The sequence below is a fragment of the Rhipicephalus sanguineus genome, chromosome 9 (genome assembly GCF_013339695.2).
Source record: "Rhipicephalus sanguineus isolate Rsan-2018 chromosome 9, BIME_Rsan_1.4, whole genome shotgun sequence".
Classification (NCBI taxonomy): Eukaryota; Metazoa; Arthropoda; class Arachnida; order Ixodida; family Ixodidae; genus Rhipicephalus; species Rhipicephalus sanguineus.
The window spans coordinates 30,212,650-30,237,463 of NC_051184.2; the positions used below are offsets into that span (position 1 = coordinate 30,212,650).

Consider the following 24,814-nt stretch of genomic DNA (forward strand, 5'->3'; position numbering starts at 1 on the left):
CAACCTGTCTATCGGGGACGTCAAGTCGTTTACAGACGCTGCGTTACGTGACTACCACAACAAGTACAAGAACCGTCCGTTTGTGCTGGTTGGGGACTTCAACGTGGACCTCACTGCCAATGACTGGATCGTGCAGCACATGCATTCTAAATACGCACTCAGATGTATTCATATGCAACCTACCACGATCCGAGGGACGTGCATAGACTTAGTGTTTGCAAACTTCCCACTGCAGCCAGTACAAGAACCTCTCTAGCTTCATTTCACGGACCATAAAGCCGTCATAATAAAGGGACCTCACAATCCAGCCGCCATGACAACGACGAAATGAAAAGAACAAACGAAGAAACGAAACAACAAACGAACAAGAACAAAATAAAAGTTGATTTTGTATAATATACGCGCAGTCTTACGTCTTTCTAATGATGTAATGGGCTAACTTTCACGGGAGAGTTACGGTTTACCGATGATCTCCCCCTCTCGAGCTTCGCCCACTTATCATCATTCATTCCCTGGATATGGCGGGATTTTTTGTTATTTATTTTATTTGCATCTTTCTTGATTTTTCGGTCACGGACAAGATGGTGACTTTTCGCTCACTACCGCCGACGCCGACACCAGAATTTGTACGAAACGCGCTCTTTAACGGTATCGCGTTAAAAACGCAGCGGGGCTCGTACAAGACACGAAGGAACATGTCCAAATCACCAGTGCTGTGTTGGTGTTTCGTCATGTGTTTGTTTCAGTCGCTCTGCGCTTTTAGTGAGCAAGTATCCATAGGCGTGCGTAGGGAGCAGGCCTCCTCCCCCCCCCCTTAGGTACCTAAGAGGGGGGGGGGGGGGCGTAAAGTCTGCCCCATACGTTGACGTAATAGGGCTTACGTCACCCCCCCCCCCTTCCGCCTTTTAAGGGGAACCTTGCTCACGCATATGCTAAAGCCCCTCCATCGCGTCTACTGCCGCTAGGAGTTTGAGCCGCCGGGACATCCAGGGGGGACACCCTAGCAGAAACCCAGCTGGCGGAAAACGCATGGAGGGGCTTTAGCCTATGCAAGTCTCACCGCGCGATTTGCTGTGCTCGCGGACAACTTTTCTTGGCAGTGAACGAAAGCTGAAAGAAAACAGCGCAAAAGACGGAGCGCAAGAGAAAAGGAACCCCAATACAACAGCGCTGACTTACAACAATGCCCAAGCATCCACTTTAGCTGCAATGAACGAAAGGCTACGGGGGCGGAGTTACTGCACATGTACTTCTCCGCGAAGTAGTCCGGTTCGGCGCGGGTTTCGAGTTTAGTTTCAGTTTTAAACCTTCCGTATCTCCTGTGACGGCCGTTCGATTATTCGAGCGGCCGTGCTCGAAGAATAACACTGCATACCATTTGCTTCTTCTGCCCAGACAGCCATTCGTTTGTGAAATTCATCACAAACTCATTCGGCAAGTCGCCAGGAAAGCTGGAGTTGCGACTAGCGCTCACCTGACGCTCACCTATAGACGAAGACACCATTTTGACTGCGAGGTGCACGTAAAAGGTGCGACGTTTTCACACTGCAAAAACGCGAGATGGGAAAAATTAATATAAATATCTCATTGATGCGTGCTGCGCATCTTTTCAAACAGCTTCCTGGGGAAAATAAAGCAATGTTGACTTTTCGTAATTCTCACTCAGAAAATACGGGCGCAGTTGTGGGACTATATTCTTCAGCGGCAGCCCACGCGTAGTTTGGCTCTGTAGCCTTCCTTTCATTACCAAGAAGAGCTGTCCGCGTGTATAGTTTGTTTCCTTACCGAAAGGTGACGCGACAATCGGCAAACCTCAAAGCTTTTTATCAAAGCCGTGTTCGTATTCTGCAGACGGGAGAATGGGGAGTTCCGGCAATCGTATAATTAAAGCAATTTTACAAGCGCTTTAGTGTTTGCATTTATTATTGATACAGTCATGCTATTGCATTTACATAAACAAAGCACCTGAGCTGATACTGCTTAATTTTAATACCCCCTTTTTTTCTTCTCTATTTACGGCTTGCTTCAGACGCATGAGCGCGATACCTGCGCACCGCAGCGGTAATCCTATGGACTGTGCTATAAATAAGCTATATGCTGGAGAGTGTGTTTCGTAACAGCCCGATATCGAAAACTACTACGCATTCATTTACTATCCGCGACATTCACGTTCAGTGGCTTTTCACTCCGTGAACAGGTCGACGTCATCCGGTTTAAATATGGAACAATGACGCGCAATGAACGTTTATATTGTTTTGTCTCTACGCTACGCGACGTTAGGCAAACGTTGCTTTTTTGATGCTCGAGTATGCACTTATACCTTAGCGAACGCGCACGCTATTTGTGAAAGCAGTGTCCGAGCATAGCCTATTTACTTGCATTACTACCAGCGCTATAGTTGGCGCTAGTTAACATTGGCAAGTATTAGTTAAGTGTTGGCTATTACATTGGCTAGTGTTAGTTATATGCTCGTTTTCGTTTTTCCGTATATATGAATAAGGGAAATAAATTCTGATTGATTGATTGATTGATTGATTGATTGATTGATTGATTGATTGATTGATTGATTGATTGATTGATTGATTGATTGATTGTGTGGCTAAATTGGACTGGATGATTGCTAAAGTTGTTTGTTAAATGATGGTAAGCGTTGGCTGATGTGGACTCATACAAGCTATCCCTTGTTATCTCAGCAATTGGCCTCGAGATCTTGGAGTGGCGCCCTCTCGCGTGTGACGTCAGAGCGAGAACTCCGCTCTCAACCGCGCTGCAGCAGCCGCTGCTCCTGTATGCAGATCGTCTGCTTCGGGCGGGAACATTGTCGAACGAACAGCCTCGCGACGGTCAACTAACGCCTACAACGAATGTTTTCGAGTGTAATCTTGAACTTGTTTTAGTTGCGGCCCAATCGGCAGGGCCAAGAAATCCCCCGGATGGCCGATGAGTGCGCCGATGCCACCGACCGCATTGGTGGTAAGGAAGTGAAACCATGTGTGAGTGTTCTCGCTCGTTATCGTGTTTCCGCCGTACGATACTAATTAGGTTGGGTGTTTCTTTCGGTATTTCAGTAAGCGTGCCGTTCTCCAGCATCTACAAGTATGTAGATAAAGCTTGTGAAAGGTCGCGGTGCCTCATCGAGGGCGAGGCGGTGTACGACGCAGGCCACGTTGTTGAATGCGCGGTCGAGGCCCTCAACGGAGATCGCATCACCGTCGCAGCTCTCGTCCTGCAAACAAGTGCGCAAGTGCCGCCTTGTTGCACACCCTCCTGCCGATGACCATGATCGCAGTTTGTCCCGTAATGTCGGTTCAGTGAGAACGATATTACGTCGTAGTTCGTATTATCAATACCTCACAGGGCCGTCGCATGGGTATTAGAATATAACAAATAGTTAATCGCTGATTATACCACGCACAGGGCCACAGAGATTAACGTGGCAAAGGCAAGCTGGGTCCAGTTTCACGCCACGCAGCCTAACGAAAAGCTTAAAGAGCTCCGCTTTTTAAAAAAAGTGTCTGCACTGCCTCAGGTGAAAACATTTAGAGAATGTGCACTACACAGCAGCAACAGGTTTCGCTTATGACTTTATGATAAGCAGTCCACTAGGCGCGCTTGCCTTTATAAGTAAAATACGTATGTACACCATCCAAATGCAGCCGTAGTCTCAGATATCCTGCGCCGCTCGCTGTGCTCACGAGGCGCGCTCACGTGCGAGGCGATTCGGAGGCCGCGTCGTCGGCTCCTTGTCTAGAGGCCTTCGCGTGAGGTTGTGGGACGGCACCGCACCTGGTGTAAGTCGCCTAAGCCTATAGCTTGCGTGCAATAAACGGCTTAAGTATTTGCGAGGTGATTAAACGCGGTCACAAGCTTACCTAAGAGTGATTGCTGCACACGGTCGATGAAGGCGTGGGGCGCATTCCCGTTCTTAGCGTGACGATGCACTCCTTCTTCAGCTTCGGGTCCTTAGAGTAGTTGTGAAAGCTAACGCCTTTTTCACGAGCGGACGAACTACACTGAGGCACAGAGCAGTACTTCACCTTTGCGCAGCACTCGCCGCGGGGAAGCGGCCGCAGTTCTAAGAAACAAAGAGCTGTAGTTCTAAATGAATGTTCTAAATGAATGTTAAAAGCAGTTCCGTGGTTGTTCGAACAGCGTCAGTAGCCACCATACGCAAGATAACAATTGAACTGCTTTTTTGTTGAGATTTACCACAACGGTGGTTTCAACACGGCGCTGGGCCTACGTAGCAGACGAAAGCGCGCGAATCCCCGCTCTGACGTCATACAGGCGCCGTTCGCAGCGCCGCCATCGGTCGCACACCAGGCCAATACTGTCTTTATTCAATTTAAATCCAAATATATTCTTGCAGATACGTAGCCCCTATATTGCCGAACTTTACGAATCAATCTTCGAAAGTGCCGTGAGATTTGCGGGCGAGTTTTGGTAGCGTGAGTTTGCTGTACGTGCGAGTTTATTCTAGGTGCAAGATTGCAGAGCGTGCTCGCGAGCACGCTTGAGAGCGTGCTCGCGAGCGCACTGAAAGTAAGCCGCGCGTTCGAAGAAAAAAAAAAGCGCGTAAGATCATGACGCGCGCTGACCAAAGGACGCATCTTCTTGCCCCCTTGTCATCGCCCCCCCCCCCCCCCCCCGCGTTGCTTTCAGCGCGCTCGCTGCTACGAAAGGAGTGAGAAAGCGCCTGAAGCGTGCGGCAAATCCCTGCAACACCGCTCGTACTTTATGGATTCTAAAATTTTTTTGGCTGCAATGAATTCGTGAGGCAGTAAGCTCGTTCAATGAAGCCATTCGATGAATACTTGGAAAATTGTTGCAGGGCCCCTTTAAGCGCGAGATCGCAGCGACATTTTTTTTTTTCTTTCGAAAAGTTCAGTATTGACAACTTCGCCGCATGCCCCGAAACGTAGCCTGATAAGGAACTGCAGACACTTCGCTGTGTTACTTCTTATTACGCTGGAAAAAGGTTTACAGCTAGAACAGAATTCATGATGAAAGAACTGGTAGGCTTGCAGCAGTAGCGTAGCCAGAAATTTTTTTCGCTTGGGGGGGGGGGTTCAACCACATTTAATGTAGTTCGTGCGTGCGTTTATATGCATGCGTGTACACATACACACACATAGACATGCAAAATTAAAAAAATATTGTTGGGGGTTGGGGATGACCCCCCCCCCCACTGGCTACGCCAGTAGACACGAACACAAGAGACTCTTGTGTGTCTGTCTCTACACGCGTACCTTCTTTTTTATGAGTCCGTACCGACTAGCACAACTTTCTGTCATTCTAATGGTGAATTCCATTGGCAGATTCGGAGCACTTCCGGTAGCAGTTTTTCTGTTCCATTCGGAGCAAGTCTGTTCCATTGGCGGATTGAGAGTGCTCCTTGTATGTTCCGTTGGCAGATTTGGAGCAGCTACGGCGCCAGATTCACTCCACGGAGCAGCTCTCTCTACTCCGCGAAAAGCGGCGGATTCGAACGGAAGTCGCAAGCTGCCCGCGCGTGCCCAGAGCGTGACGTACCGCGTGTGCGATGAAATACGCTGTCCGATCGCGCCCGTTCTCTCCGCTCGCGCCCGTGAAGGCGAAAACTGCGCGAACCGCGAGGAATGCTGGGCGCATGCGAAGCAGATGTACGCTAGCGCCCCTACCGTTTGCTCTGGCGAGGGCGCTTGTGTTCCATTGGCAGATTTCCTTCGGATGCTCTTCACGGAGTGGAGTGCTCCGGCGTAGAGTTCGTCGCCCACTCCGAATCCGCCAATGGAATTCACCATAAGCTAGAACGACAGAAACGACGAGTCCAAGCCAGAACAGCTTGCATTCACAAACAGCTGTAGACTCGCCGCAGCTAAAGATGTACTTCACCTTGCTCCGCTGCGTGTGTCCTTGGCTTGCTGCAGAGTCATTATTGCGTCCGGAAATAATCAGCGTAGCGGCCCGTTGATACTGAGCCATCTGACGTAGCAGCATTTAGACGCAGAACAAGTTTCGCGGTGGTACCTGTTCCGCTGCCGGGGGTGGGGGGGGGTGGGGGGGGTGGGGGTTCACAGTTTCGCAGCATGGGCGAAGAATGAATGCGATAGCAACAGTTTGGAATGTTATGCAAAGTAAGGCTACCAGCTGACTCCTGTACAATCCGATCTCGTGTAAGTCTACAAAAAGCTGGCGTAAAAGAATATGACCGCTAAATTAAGTGGTTTATAAGTCGGTAGCACTTTAGGGGCCCGGCTTGTCGTCCATCCACTGTCTGATGTCGCACAGTCACGCATTCATCAATGCAGGCCTATAAAGCAAAGCTAACAATGCTCAAAACCAGTGCACAATAAACTAACAAGGTCTAAAAGAACATAAACTACACTAATAACCAATAATTAATCGTAATAATTTACATAAAATTGCGAAAAACGCTTCTGAAACATGCGGCTGATACCCGCGCCGCGCAAGAGAGGGCGCCACCGCCTCGGCAAGCCCGCGATTGACGAAGCGGTGGCGAGCGCCATGGGAATCGCTTGGTTGCCCGTGCTACGCATTTGGTCAGGTTGCGTGGTAGGGGAGCTGCATTAAGCGCAGTATTCAGAACTACGTGCACTAAGGCCTACACAAGAACGGCATTTTTCTGTGCTGTCTGTAGCATCGACGCGAACTAAGCGGCGAAAACACACAGCACCACAAGGGTCTGTCGATATAGCGCGCGCGACCACGCCCTTTTGATCAAAGTTCGCAGTGTGTGCCTGAGCAACCCAGCGCCGAAATGAACACAGAAGCCGTCTTCACTGCCTCCATGCAACAGGCCTCAGGGCTGAGCGACCCCCCGACCTGGATCGCTGGATTCACAGACCGTTCCACCGCTGACAAACGTGTCATGCGTCACGTGATACACGTGTGCTGAATTATAGCTACAGGCATGTTAATCACCATTTTTCCCATTCTTACTCATTGATTAACTTCGTTTTTTTTTACTATAGCCTCATCAGAAATTGGCGTTATCACGTTTAAATTTTATTTAACACTGTTGTTAATACTGACACTTAGTTCTACGTAACGCACCCAATTGTGGTAGTCGGGAGGGATGAGGTTTCGAATATGAATCTAGGAACATCTCCCTTCGTGGTTACACGGAGTACGGTGGACGCAGGACGGAAAACAAGCGGAACGGGAAAGAGGCTTTTTCTTTTTTAACAGCAGAGCAGTTTATGCCAGCCGTCGGTTGTATTCCGCGATCCGAAAACGATCATAATCATGAACCGGCACGCGCTCACTTCGTCCTCTTCTTCATCTTCTTCACTTGGTCCTTTGTCATTTATATACGAAAAAAAACATGGGAAACTAGGCTGCGTTAGAGCGGGCTATCCCATCAACATGATGATAGTATTGAAGAAACACACAAAAACGAGAAAGATTAGAGATAATAAAAGAATTGTAAAAACTGGGAGAAGCTTGCATAAAGCCGCGCGAGGCTTGAAACAGCGAAACTGGGCGATTCTGAGGACTAACCTGGTTGCTTCTAGGTTGTTTCTAGGCCTCAGCAAAGTGATGCTATAGGTTGTTTCGAAGTTGATTCCCAGCGCAGAGAGGTTAGAGTTAAACCCCATACAGTCACAGAAAAGACACGGATGTCCAAACTCCAGAGAAAGAAACTCGCGCTGAAACCAAACGTTTGCTCCTCTCATAGATCTACGGGCATGTCGTCGTTGGCGTAGGCCTTCCATCGCTACGGGGTCTTCTCGCAGCCGCCGTTGCCTTTCCCGTCCCCTAGTATTATCTCGTTGTACGTACTCGGGGTGGTCGGCTCGCTGCCATCGCTTCGCAGCCATTTGTTCCTAGGCTAGCTGTTGCCTTCATTTTAGTGGACCAGTGGCGAGTAGTGGGGTTTACCCAATTTCTGTGGTGCATACCCGTTTGTGATGATGATGGTTTTTGCCTTGATATTTAATGGACCAGTGGTGAGTAGTTTACCCAATTTCCGTGGCACATACCCGTTAATGATGATGACAGTTTTTTGTTTCGTCGAACAAGGAACGATTTGCGAAAGAACTTCGCTGTTAGAAAAAGAATGCACTGTTGCTCTTGCGATGATGATAATGATGGTGATTTTTATTAGCCTCCCCTCTGATTTAGGATGGTGACTAGTAGTAACACGGACAGTTCGTTAAAACCATGTACTACTCTTTCTATTGCAGTGCAGCATACTGACTCTATAACTATATTTATCTTTCTCCTTACAAGCTTCCGTTTTTCATGTTTTACTTTTGTCAAATCAAATCGCACAATCACATGAAAAATATGTACATAGATATTTGGACCCATAGCCTGGGCGGCTAGTGGTGGGTGCAATACAAACAAGGTTATAATAATTAGCAGTCTTGTACACTTTATTTGCACACCTCAGAGAGTATGGTTGATCGGGTCGAGCCGCAACTCCCTCTTTCAGCTTCTACACCTCCCCCCCCCCGCCCCCCTTAGACGTCGGCCGGAACTAGTTGTCTTGTACGAAAAAAAAGAAAATAGTGAAAGTATGAGCGATAAGTATTCCACATAGCGACATAAGCGATAAGTATAACACATATTCAAAGAACTGCACTAAAATATAACGAGCGCATAATTAATGTGAAAATTTCTTGCGTCTTTTATTTCAGGAAATTTCTTCGTGCATCCTGGCATTTCCTTACAATTCGTTTAGCAGCCTCGCGATTTTCCTTGCTGTGAACACAGGCCTTCTCCTGTTGTGAATATTGACGCCGGTATGCTCTTCGGGCAGCCAGCTCGGGCTTGAAGAAGCACAGCGTTGTCCCCTGTGGATGGATGCTATGAGCACACCCTTTATAACGGGGCGGTGACATGTGTGCCACCAGGCTCGACAAAAAAAGAAAAGGCTTTTTTCTTCTTTTTTTTTTTAAGTTGGCGTAATACATCGTCTACTACGATGCAAATAAATCTTACTATAAGAAAAAAATTCACAGTCCAGTTCTCTGCCCCTTACGGCAGAATGTCATTACTTTTCCCAGTATGTATTTCTGTCCTTTCTCTCTAACTTTCTACCACCAATACTCTAATCGTCGCTTACTTATTCCAATCGCGGGTGTGTTCAGCTTTCCATTGTTGTAAAACCCAAGGCTTCACGTAGCCTCGTGCCCAAACGTACACCTGGGTGGATATCTCCACATTCAATGAGAACATGCTCCGTCGTTTCCTTATCTTCCCCACAGCATGTGCATTGTTCTGTTACGGTACAGCCCGCGTACCAAGCTCTTATGGTACCAAAACTGTTCTGTAGGGTGCCTTGATGCGCGTTTTGTTGCGCACACATCGAGGCACACTACTGTTCTGGTACAGTCCGCGCCCTCTTGCGGCGAAGACACGAGACACGCCGTGCCAGCTTCCTCACTCCTTCTATCGAGGCCGCCACAGCGCAATAGGGATTCTCTCCTGCTGCGTTAAACGCGCGCGTAATGGGAGGTGTGAGAGTACAGCCCTTGAGACTATGGGCGTGTGCGCTAGAGCACTTGGCCAAGCAGGGGGCCGGGGAAATATGGTCTCGTGAAAGCTAACATACCTAAACGAAAATGCCTACAGCCATTGAATTTGCACGTATATATAACTGCGCTAGCTACGGAGATAGTCGGCTGCAATTACTGTGCATAGCGTTGTAACTGGAACAAAATATGCAAATTTAATTCGATGTTTCGCTGCAGCTGAATCATACAGTTTGGAAAGATTGTGTGTGTGGGCGTTTGCTTACTTCCATGTTATTCCCCGACTAGACGGGATTCCGTCCAACTCTTGACTTCATAGTTTACTACTTACCAGAAATTTACCAATACATCGACTGAGAAAGGAAAACACGCATCTCCACTAAGTGAATTATGACGAGTGAGCGAAGCTCTGGGTATCGTATGGGTGAGTAACCGTACGTTACCCGAGCGTTGCGCCATATAATATAAATTGAGTGACATAAGGAGTCGACGAGAAAGCAAGTGGTCCATAATGTCTACGTTGAAGTCGCCGACTAGTGTAAAGGGTTTGTACTTGTTGGTGTTTTACATTGCTCTGTCACAATTATGATTGATGTCCGTCTATTGTAAAGCTTTTTTATTCCCATACACACATATATGTTTCGACTATAGCAACGGTTTTCTATATACCGTGACAGCAGACGGTAAGAGTCGACGACAAAGCTAGGTCGGTCCATAATGTGTACGATGAAGTTGCCGACTAGTACAAAGGGTTCGTGCTTGCAGGTGTTTTATGTTGTTTCGTCACAGTTATAATTAATATTAGTCTATTCTTAAACCTGATGTTTCGATTTTACACGGTGCTGTGTAAGCACGGACACGTACGCCAAACGGATGGACGGACAGGCCTCGGCCTTAAGGTGCTTTGCCCCTGAAAGAAGATGGCTTTCGCCTTCGAGTTGTCTTAGGCGGTTGCATAAGTGACCATGTGAGTTTCTGGATATCTAATTAAACCACGTAATGATATCCGGAAACAAAACACATATTATTCGGTACGCCAACTATATATACAAGCATAAAACGTGCCGCTGAAAGAACACTACGTAGCGCTATGGCCACAAGTCTGCGTGACAGGGCTGTCCAGTGGCATAGTCGCGAGCCACATCGAAGGCTTGGGCGCAACGTTGGGTAAGAGGCTCAGAAGATGCTGAATATGCTGAGCGAGGACTGCAGGGTGTCATTCTCGGGGTAGTCTGAAGCGAGCACCTTGCAGGCTGCACGGGAGAGACACCGGAACGTTTCGTGCAGGAGCTCCATGCTGTCGAATATCTTGGTCAGTCTGCGCCGATAACACGACAGGGGGTAAGAGATAATCATGACCAGTATTTGGAGGATATGTGCACGTAGCGCCATCTCTCGCCGGTGGCAGCGGCCGCCTGCAGTAACTGAATTGAAAATAGGCGAAAAAATATCGTATCTGACGAAAAAAGCTAATTACAAAAAAGGAAACCCGGTTTTATACAACAGAGACCTATTTGAACATTCTGCTAAAATTACACTGTCGCACAAGAGATCGCGTGGTTTCATAGAGTGTATTATTTTACAATACGGTTTTTAATGGGCGGTGTTTGCAAATGTCCTTGGAAACCACACGCTTTTAGCATGGGCATCGGCAGGGGGCTGCAAAAGGGGCACTCCCCCCCCCCCCCCCCCCCTCGACCCACACCAGCACTTACCCCCCATCTATGCTAAACCGGTGACCCTCCCCCTCCCCCAGGAGTGATGCAGCATGAGTTTGCACCCCCAAAAAACAAAATCCTGCCGACGTCCATGCTTTGTAGTGCGCGATTACAGTACACTGTAGCGTGATACTGCAATTTTGCCAAAATGTCCCGGTGGGTCTGTGCTGCATGTATAACCGGGAGTCATTTTTGTAGATAGCTTTTATCGTCAAATATGATTTTTTTGCCTATACCCCATTGAGTTGTGCCAGAACGCCATTGCTACCGCCGAGAGATGGCGCCACGTGCAGATGTTCCCAAATCCTAGGAATGACAAAACAAGACAGCGATGCATGAGATGTCGAGGAAAATAACTAACTTTAGTGCATAGTGCCGGAAAGGTGAGGCTAGTGCCCCCCTAGATTGCGCATTGCGTTTTGAGGGGTGCAAATAGAATTCCACTCGAACCTGTAACCAAATGGTTCTTCTTCAAGCTACCTTCCGGCTCGTTGTCGGTTAAAACTTATGGAACAACAGTTCTTTTTGTATTGCCGTGGGGCACTAACTGTTTCATTCGCAACAGGAAAAGTAGAAAATAAACTCTAAATCCTGTGCTCAATGTAGCGACAATTGTGCTCTAATCCCGCGCTAAATCCTGAGCTAATTTCGTTCTTGTGCCTTGGTGTAGTCCTAAATCCTGTGCCTAACGCAGCTCTACTATCGTGAAAACCGAGGAAGCACGGGTGACCCAGCGACTCCATTGGAAATCGCGCGCTTACCGAGGCGGTGGCGCCCTCTCTTGCGCGACACGGGTATCTGCCGGATGCTTCAGAAGTGTTTTTCGCGATTTTAGGTAAATTATTGCGATTGATTCTTGGTTATTTCTGCAGTTCATGTTGTAATATATTTTAGACTTTGTCAGTTTATCTTGGACTGGTTTTGAGCATTGTTAGCCTTGTTTTAGGCTCGTGTTGACCACTGCGTGACCATGCGAGATGAAATGGTGGATGGACGACAGGCCGGACCCATAAAGTGCTTCTCACTTGAAAGTAGAAGTATATAAGGTGCGTGGTTCCCCTCTCGGTCGCTGTCGTGTCGCGTTGCTCCCGGTAATGAATCCCAACCAACTAGCCCGACAATGTGTCTTTGCAGATATTGACCGCGTTTTTATTTACTGTTAAGCGCCGCATGCGCATGCCTCATCAGACGTAATATAGAACACCTTTGAGAAAGGCCCTTGTGCGAACAATCGCGTTCAGGCGCTTTGCGCGTTTGCCACACAACCCGACGATCTCCTGGATAATCTCCTTTGTGTGAGGCAGCGCTTGTTGAGGCGCCCTTATGCTATTGTCCCTAATTGAGCCTTCCAATTTCTAGCTGTAATATTTTTTCGTAGTTAGAGTGAGTTGTAGAGTGGAAGTAATGTGGAACAACCTTGGCAGAGAACAGCGCTTTGCGATAGGTGGCGAGACACTGGAAGTTGTAAAGGAGTACGTCTACTTAGGACAGGTAGTAACCGCGTATCCGAATCATGAGAGTGAAATAACTAGAAGAATAAGGATGGGATGGGGCACATTCGGCAAGCATTATCAAATCATGAATGGTAGTCTACCACTGTCCCTCAGGAGGAAGGAATATAACAGCTGCATCTTACCGGTACTTACCTACGGAGCAGAAATCTGGAGACTTACAAAGAGGGTTCAACTTAAATTGAGGACGGCGTAGCGAGCGATGGAAAGGGAAATGATAGGTGTAACCTTAAGAGACAGGAAGGGAGCAGAGTGGGTCAGGGAACAAACGGGGGTTAAGGATATCATAGTTGAAATCAAGAAGAAGAAATGGGTGTGGGCTGGGCACGTAGCACATCGGCAGGATAACCGCTGGTCATTAAGGGTGACTGACTGGATTCCAAGAAATGGCAAACGCATGAGGGGGAGACAGAAAATTAGGTGGGTAGATGAGATTAAGAAGTTCGTATGTATAACGTGGCAGCAGAAAGCGCAGGACCGGGTTGATTGGCGGAACATGGGAGAGGCCTTTGCCCTGCAGTGGGGGTAGACAGGCTGATGATGATGTTGATGATGATGTAGCAAGGAACTGGGACCATAATCAAGGTCATCATTATACTATGCGTAGAAATGTGGAAAAAAGCGGAATGGCCAATAGACTGCGAGGTATCTACTGGAATCTCAATGCATAGAATAGGTGACACGAATGAATCCTCAAACTATACGACTATCTGATACGTGCGAACTACCACTCAAGGAAGCCTGAAACCTTGCTTGGATAAAATAGATGACGACTGGGCAAGCGGACTTCAGAAAAAGGGCGCGATACGGGAGACAGCCTTGCAGGTATGAGATGGTTGGTGCGAACATTTTATCAATACCAAAATGCTTTCATATTTTTGTTTAATTGGTAATAACGATGCTTTCCGACTCTGTTGGCCACCGCTAGCTGTGGGTGTGTCTTACGTACTATTCAGCGCGACATTCCTAATAAGTCGAATTGTCTACCGCAATGGAACAGCGGTTACGCGGTGCTCGGCTGCTGACCCGAAAGTCGCGGTTCCGATCCTGGCCGCGACGGTCGCATTTCGATGTAGGCCAAATGCTAGAAGCCCGCGTACTGTGTGATCTCAGGGCACGTTACAGAACACCACATGGTCTAAATTTCTGGAGCCCCCCACTACGGCATGACTCATAGTCGTGTGATGGTTATGGCGCGTAAAACCCCACAAATTGTTATTATTAATTAGTCACATCTCGTTACGGTTTTCGAGTGACGTTCTTGGGCGCCGGTGCGTTATGCATTCATCCACACCGGAACGCAGTAGAAGCTGCGTATTCCGCATAGAAGAAAGACACGTGCCTTTTACGGTTGGGGTAAAAATCGGATTGTGAGTACCGCTCCAACGTCGCCTTTCCGTTAGCTGTCTTGGGGTTTGGCCAAAGCTCGCAGAACTCCTGTGTGAGGAACGAACACACATTAGCTAACGATTGATTGATTGATTGATTGATTGATTGATTGATTGATTGATTGATTGATTGATTGATTGATTGATTGATTGATTGATTGATTGATTGATTGATCTGTTTACCTCGCCCACTGCGTAGAAGAGTAGCTGCTCCGACGACAGGAGCTTGAAGTCCTGTAGACGGTAGTCGCTGCGAGGGTATGCCTTGCGTCGCACTGTCTCGCGGAAGTACTGCGCACGCGCGGTAAGATAAGAAAGATGAGAGAAAAGAAAGAAGCATGCGATGAAAATGATAAGAAAGGGACCGAAACGCGGGAAATCTCCTACCCTCTGAACCTCTTTATCCCGTTTAGTCGTGTGTTTTCTTTATTTTTTGCCTAGAAACGTTCACATTGCAGTGAAAATCCAAATCAGGCAGACGTTCAGGGGAAAATGGACGCTTGAAGAGATGAAAAATAATTCGTGAACACGTACGGTGTGTCGCTGGAGCTACAGCGATACCCAGTGTTCACGAATGATTTTTCATTACTACTACTACTACTACTACTACTACTACTACTACTACTACTACTACTACTACTACTACTACGACGACGACGACGACGACGACGACGACGGCGGCGGCGGCGGCGGCACAGGGTAAGACTAAGAGAGCTTCGCAGCAATAGGCTTGTGACAACGCAAAATAGACCATTTTTAAAATTGTAACGCTAGCTTTCCTGCTATGCAGTTTACCCGACTAATGGCGGCTAGTCATCTCCTGCAAACAGCGTGCTCAAGCTCAGTTTCCTTGCTCTATGGTGTAGAAAATGCATTTTCTAGCTCATGCATTTCTGTAATATTTTCTCGTGTATTTTCTCTATTATGCATAGAAAACGTACACTCGGCTCTTTTGACATAAACACGAATAATAAACAAGCCCCGGTACTTGCAACTAGGGCTTCTCCACTTGAAGCGCAACAGGTGCCGCCATTAGTTGGGCGAATATGCAGCGCAGGAAAGCGCACTTACAGATTATAAAAAGGGTCTGCGCCGGCGCCAACTGCGGCCGTGCAAGTGTGCCCCGGGCGTCCTCCAATGGCGTAAGAGGGTGTGTGTGTGGAGGGGGGGGGGGGGTAGTGGGCTGAAACCTCCTTTCGAAAATTTTTCAATTTCGCATGCGCACACATACAACCATACGAGCGAACCTACATAAAGGGTGGCGCCCCCCCCCCCCATCAAAAAAAAAAGAAAAAAAGGAAAGATTTCTCGCTACGCTCCCGGTGTCCTCATCAATCCGCCTTTTTCACGATGCCACGGCGCATGCGCCCTTCTCCTAGCGGAAAGGTCGCGAAACACCCCTTTATATCGGAGGCATTCATTCTTGCGAAACACCCCCACCAAAACCCTAAAGGCAGCACAGGAAAATGTAAAATGCCGATTGCCATGGGGAAAGCGCGCACCAACCCCTAATGGCGTTCTCACCTTTATCGTCGCCGCCATGCCTATGAAGTCGGCAAAGTTCTCGAGCGCAGAGATCGTGGGCCTTCCGTAGACGGGATTCTGGAGAGGAAAGACGGGGACATGCGTGAGAGCTCGCTCGGCTTGTCACTTGTGTTATCGACCTGCCCTTCTTTTGTTCACCTTCGGGAGTCAAACAGCGAATATTCGTTATAGCCGAACTAACGAAGCAAAATGGCGGCAAAATGCACTTGCGTGAACTCCAGCACGACACTGGTGGGGGTACGGGGTACACCGCAAATGGGAAACCGTTTGGCGACTTCGTGTTCCGCTTTTGAACTCTTCCTTGCCGCGCACGACTGCAAGATTTGGTTGAGGCATTCAAAGCAGCATTTGCTTTCAGCTGAATGTGTGTATATTTATTTTTTAGCATGCACGGGGGGTGGTTTGGGGTCCCTTTAAAAGCCTCGGTTTGCTAGCGAAAATAATGGCTCTCAATAAACAAAAATAGGCATTTAAAAGGTAACACATCAATTTTCGAAGCCGAGTTTACTCTGCCATGCAAATCACCTGTATAAAGAGACGACTCTGAGCAAGTGTGGAGCTCAGGAAATGCCGGTAATGTGTTTTAGTCTCACAATAATGTCAATTTTCGCGCGGCGCGCCTGCTGACATCGACACTGGCGTGACGTCAGGCTAGAGTATCAATTCTGCTGACCTCACTCACCAGTATCGCTATAGTTATGATGATGTCAGGTACCAAAACACATAAAGTGGCCGCTTGTGCGTCACCAACGGAGCGGTGCGGCTGTGGAAACGTCACGATATCTTGCGCGAGCACGTTACGAGAAGCTCGTGCCGTGCGTTGACGTCAGAGTACACTAGGAACCGAAAATTCCTACAAAAACGTGGCCTAATTTTTTAGAGCGTACCCCGAGTGTCGGCAGGATTTTGTCTTGGGGGGTGCAAACACGTGTTGCTTCGCGTCTGGGAAAGGGTGAGAGTGCTGGTGTAGCCTTGTGGGGGAGGGGGGGGGGGAGGGGCAAGTGTGTGTGTGGCTTGAGGGGGCAAGTGCCCCTTTTTCACCCCCCTGCCGACGCCCATGGAGCGTACTCACGCTTACCAGTTGGCCTATCATTTGACGCAAGAAAATGACAACTGAAAATTTTCGTGTCAGTACCCCTTGAACAGCGACAGGTGGGCACGCATCCTCATCATAAAGTACGTGCCTCGTTCCTCTTGAGCCTGTACTGCCTCATGATGCAGCGTTCCAGGTCGTTTGTCTTCAGCAGAGCGTAGCCGCTCACCCAGTTCTCGAAGAAGGCCTTCTCGTTTATCACCGAACCTGCATATTCAGTCATTACGGTTACACACTGCGCGCTTACCCTTTCATAGCCCGAGATTTCTTGTTCGATGAAAAGCGGACGAATTACAGATAGAAACTCACGGACGCGCTCTAAGAATATCCAGAATTACTCGCGAACTGTTTCCCTGCCCCCAAGTTAGAGTTCGGTGCTGCACTTTTAGTTGCGAGTCATCTTATGCGCTCGGGCTGTCGCCGTCTCCTGTCGTCGTAGCCCGTCACGGTGTCTCCTGTCGTCGTAGCACGTCACGGTGTCTCCTATCGTCGCCCGTCACGGTAAAGCAAACGGCAAATAAGATGCTGCATTGACGCAAGAAAAGCTCTATTTCTGCGATGGACGCTGTCTGCGACGTTGTCTGTAGCAATGAGAGGACGCTGTCCTCTCACTGTATAGCATATCAAGGGGCGGGAAAGGGAAGTGAGGATGAAGAAGAGGGTAAGGAGGAGGGCAACGCCACCAGCTCCGCCGCTTACATAGTCTTCGCACTGCTACTGCATAGCTGCCCCCAATTTGTCTTTTTTATTATTATTCGAAAGTTTGCCCAATGCATACACAACTGAATATATAAATGGAGGCCGGTTTCCGCAATACAAGGGTCGTCCACGTCTATGGTGACTACCACATTAGTGTTCAGCACCTTACAGAAGCTGATGTTGATAATTCGGAAAAATATTGATGTATTATCGACACTATATTATGCGTCATATAAGGAACATTTCCCTCGTGCAGTAGAATAAGCGTTGTAGTTTTGCCTTCTTGAATACTAATCAGGTGTTCAACTTAGATGTGGCCGACCCTATGCATCAACAGTACTCCATGGTTGCGCCCATAAAGGCACGAATCATATTCCGGTTGTGTCGTTGGATGAAGCTTAAAGAGCCGAAACCGGCATTCTAGCACAAAAAGAAGAAAGAAAAAGAAACGGAAGCAAAAAATAAAAACGTGTTTGCGTTTGCTCATTTTCGCACTAAGCACACTCATACTTGGCAGATCAACCGATCTGTCACTTTATGGTAGCCAGCGAAACATTCAGTTCTGAAGAGATGCTGAGTTAAATTTAAAAAAAAAAAGTTTAGAGAAGTTTGCACTAAGTCGCGCAAAGGTTCGCACAGCGAAGTTAGCGGATCCTCAAGTCTTTTGGCTAACGCCGGTTACTTTCTATCTTTTTCCCCTCTTTCTTTAGTTCTTTCTCTCTCTTTCGTTGATTCTCCATCCGTCTTTCTTTTTCTTTCTTTCTTTTTGTTTATTTCCCTTTCTTCCTGTCGATTTCTCTCTTTCTCTGCCTTTTTATGCTATATGTTTTTTTTCTTTGATTCTCTTGTCTTTCTTGCCTTTCTTTCCCTTACTTTCTATTTGTTTTTACTTGCCTTCTTCATTTTTAGTGAACCAGTGGTGAGTAGTGGAATTTGCCCAATTTCTGTGGCACATGTTGTAGATGCTGCCATCTAGAACAAGCCAGGCGAAGCTGGTGACAGCGTGTGCTCGAGGTGCGCGTGGCGCGTGGCTTGGCTCCTAGGCTAGAACGCGGTTTGGAATAAACCTGTGTCCACGTTACTCAGCCTCCTGCCTTCTCGCTCGTCCCTACTTGAAGCCATACTGAAAATGGAGAGTCCCAAAAACAGGACCGAGCTGCAGAGAGTTCTCGGAATGGCAACATACCTTGCGAGATTCGTTCCCAATCTCTCTGATATTCTGCAGCCACTCACACTCCTGTTGTCAAAAAAGCAAGAATTTGCTTGGGGTGCTCCACAAGAGCAGGCATTCAACAGGTGGAAGTCGGTGCTCTCATCTCGTCCTGTCCTTGGTGTCTACGACCCATCAAAAGAAACAGTCGTCACTGCCGACGCATCATCCTTCGGACTGGGAGCATTAATCCGACAGAAGCAAACGAATGGCAAGTTTTCTGTCATCGCTTATGCCTCGAGGTTGCTCTCAGAAACCGAGAAGCGCTATGCTCAGATTGAAAAAGAAGCTCTTGCTTTAGTCTGGGCATACGATAAATTCAGCGATTACCTTGTTGGCAAGCTCTTCAAGCTAGAAACGGATCACAAGCCGTTGGTTCCAATCTTCACTTCGAAGAGTCTTGACGACTTGACGCCTAGATTACAGCGGCTAAAGATGAGAATGATGCGATATCGATATGAGGTTGCATACGTTCCAGGCAAAGAACTTCTAGCCGCAGATGCACTTTCGAGAGCGCCTCTGCGAGAGACGGGAGACAGCGAGCTCGAAGAAAGCGTTGAAGCTTTCCTGTGCTCTATGACAACCTCTATTCCGATAAAGCAACATTGCTTACAATGGTTAAAGGCATCCCAACAAGCAGACCCTATTTGCACACAACTTCGTCTGCTGTGCGAGAAAGAATGGCCCTCCAGGAGAGACTTAGGACTTAACCTAAAACCGTTCTACGACCACCGACACCAGCTCACTGTCGAGGATGATTCACTCCTCTACGCCTCGCGAGTTGTCGTCCCCGACTCATGCCGAAAAGAAATCCTACGACTCTTGCACGAAGGACACTTTGGCATAACTGTAGCGAAGCGTTGGAAGCCTGTAATGGGTCGCCCTCTCGAGCGCTTACTAGTGGGTCGTCCTCTTCCGCTCTTCTGGGACAGCACGCTCCTCGCGCTCAGAGTCGGCACCCCGCCTTGACTGTCGCAGTCGTTTATCGTCGCCGAGTGCCCGCTAATAAACGTCTTTATAATTTGGTGGAGGGTGCTGGGCTTTCACAACAACTTCGGCCCTCATTCGATGCCCCTGGCTCTTCGATCCCGTACCCTGCCGCCTACGATGCCTCAAGACGCCTCCCAGCAAACGGCCCCGCCTACACCGGCCTCCTGCCCAGGTGTGCCTCGTATCCGCGACCCTCCGGTCTTCACTGGCGCAGATGGCACCGACGTGGAGGACTGGCTCGCGATTTACGAGCGCGTGAGTGTCCCGAATAAATGGGACGAGGCAGGAAAGCTGACTAACCTCGTTTTCTACGTCGCGGGTGTGGCGGGCTTGTGGTACAACAACCACGCATCAGATTTTACAACGTGGTCCGACTTCAAGACCGCCATTATCAATGTGTTTGGCCGCCCTGCCGTTCGTAAGCTGCAGGCCGAACAGCGCTTACGTGAACGCGCTCAGCAGGCCGGTGAATCATTCACCAGTTACATTGAAGACGTCCTCGATTTCTGTAAGAAAGCCGACGCCACCATGTCCGAATCAGACAAGATCCGGCACATCATGAAAGGCATCGACGACGACGCCTTCACCATGCTGCTCGCCAAGAACCCCAGCACAGTGGCTGAGGTCATAACGCTCTGCCAAAGCTATGAGGAGCTGCGCCGGCAGCGATCGATGACCCGTCGCTCTCCATCACGCGACGCCGAGCTCGCTGGCTTGTCGACCATATCCGACCACTCCGCGTTGCTCGCAGAGATGAAGACATTCGTGCGCGAGGAAATCGCGCGCCAATTCTCTCTGCTGGACTTTGCTCGCCCGCAGTACGTCCAACAGCCGTCGACCACCCTTCTGCCTCCGCTCCGTCGAGCAATTGAGCAAGAAATCGCAGAGGTCATGCCCGAGTACCACCAGCACCATACGGCTCCTGCACCCTTGAGTTACGCCCAAGTGGTCGCAAGAACGCCCCCAGCAATCCCTACGGCTGCCCCACACATTTACGCCGAAGCCTCCGCTCGACCTCATTCTTTCGAAGCGGATGTGCCGGTAACCTGCGCCGACGTCACGCACAGGCCACGACTGCAGCCCACCGTCCAGTCCTATCAGTTGCCGCCCCGTCAATCCCGTCCTGCACCATGGGCGGGCCCTGCCCCAGCGAACCGATGGCGCACACCTGACAACCGCCCCATATGCTTCGCATGCGGTTACGCCGGCCACGTGGCGCGGTATTGCAATCGCGTGCAGCCGCCTAGAGTCGCGTCGCCTGCCACCAGCCCGGCGAACCGCCCATATTACGACCCACCTACGCCACTGTCGCCGACGTCTCGCCCCGCTCCATCTACCCGCCGTTCCCCGTCACCACGACGCCGCTCGCTGTCACCGATGCGGCCACGTCTGGTCCCACGAGACCAGGAAAACTAGTCGTCGCAGTCCACGAGGCAAGGGCTGCGATGCTGTCGAACTGCGAAAGCCCTCAGCGAAGCCCATCGAACGTGATAGACGTGTTTGTGGACGGTGTTCGTGCATCTGCCCTTATCGACACTGGAGCCGCCGTATCCGTTATGGACGCAAAGCTCAGCCGAATACTGCGAAAAGTGACGACGCCACTTTCCGGGCTCTCCCTCCGTACAGCCAGCGCCCAAAGCATTCATCCTACAGCGGTATGCACAGCCCGCGTCATGATTAAGGACGCTATGTACGCCGTCGAATTGATCATACTTCCTGCATGCTCTCACGACGTCATCCTCGGATGGGATTTTCTCTCCCGCCACGACGCCGTAATTCATTGCGCACCCGCCGAAATAGAGCTCTCACCATTCTCTAATTTGACGCCGGCAGACAGTCCATCGGCTGCGAGCAAGATACTCCTCAAAGACGACATAAAAGTGCCTGCAAACTCGTCAACGGCGGTGTCAGTTTACTGCGCCAGCCTATCCGACACAGTTGCACTCCTCTCGCCATATGACCGTGTTTGCACGAGGAAAGGCTTGCTGGTGCCTTTCGCGACCGTTCAAGTCACCCAGGGCAGCACCTCTATTTATGTAATCAACCCCTCCCCGTACAGTGTTACGTTGGTGCGAGGGGAATGTCTGGGCAGCGTAGAACCCCTCGAAGACGCACAAGTTATGGACGAGCCCGATGATTCGCACGGCCGAAGTTCGAGCACGCTCAGTGCTGTTTCGACGTCTGGTTCATCACACGCTGACGTATTTGGTTCCTCCATAGCTGACAACCTTACGCAGGTCCAGCGTTCCCAGCTTTTGGACCTGTTGGAAGAATTTCGCCCTTCTTTCGATGTCGCTCAAACTTCTCTCGGCCGCACGTCGGCCGTTACGCATGGCATCGACACTGGCGACCACCTGCCACTGCGGCAACGTCCATATCGCGTATCTCCCGCCGAACGCCGTGTAATCACCGAGCAAGTCGACGACATGCTTCGACGTGATGTCATTCGACCCTCTAACAGCCCCTGGGCGTCTCCTGTCGTTCTTGTTGCGAAGAAGGACGGTTCTGTGCGGTTCTGTGTGGACTACAGACGACTCAACAAGATCACTCGTAAGGACGTGTATCCACTGCCGCGAATAGACGACGCGATTGACAGCTTGCAAGGCGCCGAATTCTTTTCATCTCTCGATTTGCGCTCAGGGTACTGGCAAGTACCTATGGCTGATGACGCTCGACCGAAGACCGCCTTTGTCACGCCCGACGGCCTGTACGAATTTAACGTCATGCCGTTTGGGCTGTGTAATGCGCCCGCCACCTTTGAGCGCATGATGGATACCGTTCTGCGCAACCTGAAATGGCACACGTGCTTGTGCTACCTCGACGACGTCGTCGTGTTTGCTCCGGACTTCTCCACGCATCTTCAACGCCTACGGCATGTTTTGACGCGTTTGAGCGACGCCGGTCTGCAACTGAATCTAAAGAAGTGCCGGTTTGCAGCACGGCAGCTGACAATCCTCGGCTACGTCGTGTCCAAGGACGGAATTCTTCCTGATCCCGCCAAGCTTCGGGCCGTGACTGAGTTCCCCAAACCTACGTCCGTCAAAGAACTGTGCAGTTTCGTAGGACTGTGTTCCTACTTTCGGCGCTTCATTCGAAATTTCGCGACTATCATATCGCCACTGACGAAGCTTCTCGGAAGTAACGGGCCCCTCCATTCGTGGTCGTCGGAGTGCGACGACGCTTTCGCAAAGCTCCGTCGTTTGTTGACGTCGCCTCCCATACTACGCCACTACGACCCTGCGGCCCCTACAGAGGTACACACAGACGCTAGCGGTGTTGGCCTTGGCGCTGTCCTTGCGCAGCGCAAACCAGGGTTCCCTGAATATGTCGTGGCATATGCAAGTCGTACGCTTACTAAAGCCGAGACCAATTACACCGTCACCGAAAAGGAATGCCTGGCGATCATCTGGGCCCTTACGAAATTCCGACCTTATTTGTATGGTCGCCCATTTGATGTCATCACCGACCATCATGCACTATGCTGGTTGTCGTCATTGAAGGATCCCTCAGGCCGCCTCGCCCGCTGGGCACTTCGCCTACAGGACTACGATATCCGCGTGCTGTACCGCAACGGACGCCAGCATGCTGACGCCGACGCACTCTCGCGCTCCCCCTTGCCTGACGACAATGCTTCCAGCTCAGTGTCTCACAATGCCGTTTCGTCTATCGACATTCAAACCATCGCCACTGAACAGCGCAAGGATCACTGGATTGCCTCACTGATAGCCTTGCTGAGTGATCCATCGGCGACACCATCCACTCGCGCATTGCGTCGTCAAGCGCACCATTTCGCCGTTCGCGACGACCTCCTCCACCGACGCAATTACGGCGACGGCCGCCAGTGGCTACTCGTAATACCCCGCAGTCTGCGTTCTGACATATGCGAGTCGTTCCACTCTGACCCGCAGTGTGCACACTCTGGGGTATCGAAAACCTACCACCGCATTCGCCAACGGTACTTTTGGCGAGGGATGTACCGCTACGTGCAGAAGTTCGTTCGCTCCTGCATCGATTGTCAGCGCCGCAAAACTTCAACGCACCTGTCGCCGGCAGGTCTGCAACCTCTACCTTGCCCTGACCGGCCGTTTGGGCGCGTTGGCATCGATTTGTATGGACCACTTCCTCTAACGTCGGCTGGTAACCGCTGGGCCATCGTCGCTGTTGACCACCTTACGCGATACGCCGAAACTGCCGCCCTCCCAGCGGCTACAGCGCGCGATGTTGCCTCATTCCTGCTGCACCGATTCATGCTGCGCCACGGTCCACCCCAGGAGCTGCTCAGCGATCGAGGTCGTGTCTTCTTGTCCGACGTCGTCGAAGCCATTCTCAAAGAGTGCAACGTTGTTCACCGGAAAACTACTGCTTACCACCCGCAGACGAATGGCCTCACCGAACGCTTTAACCGCACGCTCGGCGACATGCTCTCGATGTACGTCGCCGCCGATCACACAAATTGGGATGCCATTCTGCCTTTTGTCACCTACGCCTATAACACCGCCCCGCAGAGCACTACTGGTTTCTCGCCCTTTTTCTTATTGTACGGCAGGCACCCGTCGCACACGATCGACACAATCCTTCCCTACAAGCCGGACCCTTCTGAGTGTGCGCCTATTTCTGCCACAGCAAGACTCGCTGAGGAGTGTCGGGAGCTTGCCAAGACATTTACTACGAATGACCAAGGGCGGCAGAAGAGCATTCGCGGTGACACCACCACTTCTGCGCCCACGTTCTTCCCTGGAGCACTCGTATGGCTCTCGGTCCCTACCACTGCACCTGGCCTCTCTTCAAAACTACTGCCGAAATACGACGGCCCCTACCGTGTCGTCGAACGCACGTCCCCGGTCAACTACGTGATCGAACCCCTTGAACCATCTTCGGACATGCGCCGTCGAGGGCGCGACATTGTCAACGTTGAGCGCCTGAAACCCTACCATGACCCGCTCATAGTGACAAGCAGTTAGGTCGCCAGGCGGCTCCCTTTTCGTACCCGGGGTAATTGTAGCGAAGCGTTGGAAGCCTGTAATGGGTCGCCCTCTCGAGCGCTTACTAGTGGGTCGTCCTCTTCCGCTCTTCTGGGACAGCACGCTCCTCGCGCTCAGAGTCGGCACCCCGCCTTGACTGTCGCAGTCGTTTATCGTCGCCGAGTGCCCGCTAATAAACGTCTTTATATAACAAAGA

The 24,814-nt window shown here is 50.0% G+C and overlaps 1 long non-coding RNA gene across 1 annotated transcript; it reads right to left on the bottom strand.

Moving 5' to 3' along the window:
- Nucleotides 1–14,053: 14,053 nt before the first annotated feature.
- On the bottom strand, nucleotides 14,054–15,703 carry LOC119404102 (uncharacterized). The gene is made up of 3 exons (XR_005186166.2): nucleotides 15,624–15,703; nucleotides 14,283–14,390; nucleotides 14,054–14,148 (listed from the first exon to the last, which is right to left on the bottom strand). It is a non-coding gene; the product is annotated as an uncharacterized LOC119404102 (long non-coding RNA).
- Between the last annotated feature and the right edge of the window lie 9,111 nt (nucleotides 15,704–24,814).